Raw genomic sequence first — 2,001 nt, 5'->3', positions numbered from 1 at the left:
TCACATGGCACACACATGCATCCCCATCAGAACAACAGTTCTGGTTCCCACTGACCTATGCCTAACATACATGAAAGTGTTCAGTCAATGATCAGGGCCCCTTTCACACACAGGCATATCACATAAACATTACCTCTGAATAATTCAAATGGCAACACACACACACACACACACACACACACACACACACACACCTCAATGACAGGCAATCATACACCAAGTGTGACTCAGACAAAATTCAAGCTCACAAACATCCACATTAAAAATAAGCAAATACAAAAAAGCAATTTTGGAACACCAGATTGATTTGGAGTCTCCAAAACACACATAAATGACCTTGTGGGTCTAATTCAGATTTGTGTGTTCTGGAAAAAGATTGACAAACTAGTCAGTTATACAACACAGAGAGAGAGAGAGAGAGAGAGAGAGAGAGAGAGAGAGAGAACATGAAGATCATATGCAAAGACACATAGACACAGAGACACACCTTGCCCCCAAAAGCTCAAAGTTCTCTCTGACCTCTGCCAGTCCTTGGTTTGCTCATAACCTGATAACCCACCTCTCTGAGGCCTTAGATTCCATTAAGACCATTGAGAACAAAAAAATAATAATACTAACTAGACATCTTTTGTTTTCCCAAGACCTCCTGACCGTTCTCTGTCTAACCTTGAGATCCATAAAAATAAATGGTAGGATACAATAAAACTGAGGGAAAGTCCCAGAGATCTGGTTAGAAAGGGAATCAGGCAGAATAATTAGCTTCAACTCTTGCCAGCCCTTGGGGAGGAGCTTTCCCAAAGGAGCAGTTAGCTGAGCAGGCATTAGAATCCTCACCCAAGAGTCACCTAACTATGTGTCCTGATGCCAAGGATTCCATATTAGTAATGGACTTGCCACTATCACAAAATACCTGAAAAAATAAACTTGTGGAATCAAAGCCTATTTTATCCACTTTTGGAGCTTTCCAACCATGAGCAGTTGTGTCCATTGTTTCCACCTTTAATGAAGAAATACATCATATTGAGAGAGCAAGGGAGAGAAAGACCTGATTGTGTCATTAACAGAAAGCAACCAGGAGCCCATTAGACACCCTTGCTTAAAGTTTCCCTCAACTTACAGCAACCAAGCCTTTGGCATAAACCTTTATGCAAGACCCAGCTAAGGATCTTACCTAGATCTCAATCAAATATAGACACTAATGTCTAGAAATAAATAAAAAAATGCTAGCATGACTGCACAGATCATCTAAAATACAGATAACACACAATTCTTGTTTCTGCCTGCACCCTGAGCTGAATGGCTCCCATAGCTTTTTGTACCCAAATTCTGTAGGAGAGAGAGCTGGACTTTCAGAAGTGTAGATAATCCTGGGAGCTCAGAAGAGACCGACACTTCTGCTCACTTTCCTGCCTAGTGCCCTCTGGATACAGGAACCTAGGAGCACTCAGGGTAAGGACCCTTCTGGTTTCTGCCTGAGACCAGAACTGAAAGCCTGTCACCAGGAGCTCTGACACACCTTAGAGCAGAGATAAGACCAACTCTTCTGCTCCAAGCAACCAAATAGAGGCCTCAGGACACACAAACCAAGGACCAGCTCTCTGTTCCCAGATCTGGCTGAAAGAAAACAGGTCACCAGGAGTGCTGACACACAGGCTTGCAGGAGGTTCAAGCCACTGTCAGAGACAGCAAGACAAGCTAACACCTGATGGTGACAGGCAAGCACAGGAACCTAAACAACAGAAACCAACACTAATTGGCATCATCAGAGCACAGTTCTGTCACCAAAGCAAATACTAGATATCCAAACACACTGGAAAAGCAAGATTTGGATTTAAAAATCACATCTCATGATGATACTAGAGGACTCTAAGATGGATATAAATAACTACCTTAAAGAACTACAGGACAAGACAGGTAAACAAGTAGAAGTCCTTAAAGAGGAAACACAAAAATCTCTTAAAGAATTATAGGAAAACACAACCAAACAGGTGAAGGAATTAC

This window comes from Rattus norvegicus, chromosome 3 (assembly GCF_036323735.1).
Source record: "Rattus norvegicus strain BN/NHsdMcwi chromosome 3, GRCr8, whole genome shotgun sequence".
Classification (NCBI taxonomy): Eukaryota; Metazoa; Chordata; class Mammalia; order Rodentia; family Muridae; genus Rattus; species Rattus norvegicus.
Note: the sequence above shows the minus strand (reverse complement) of the source record.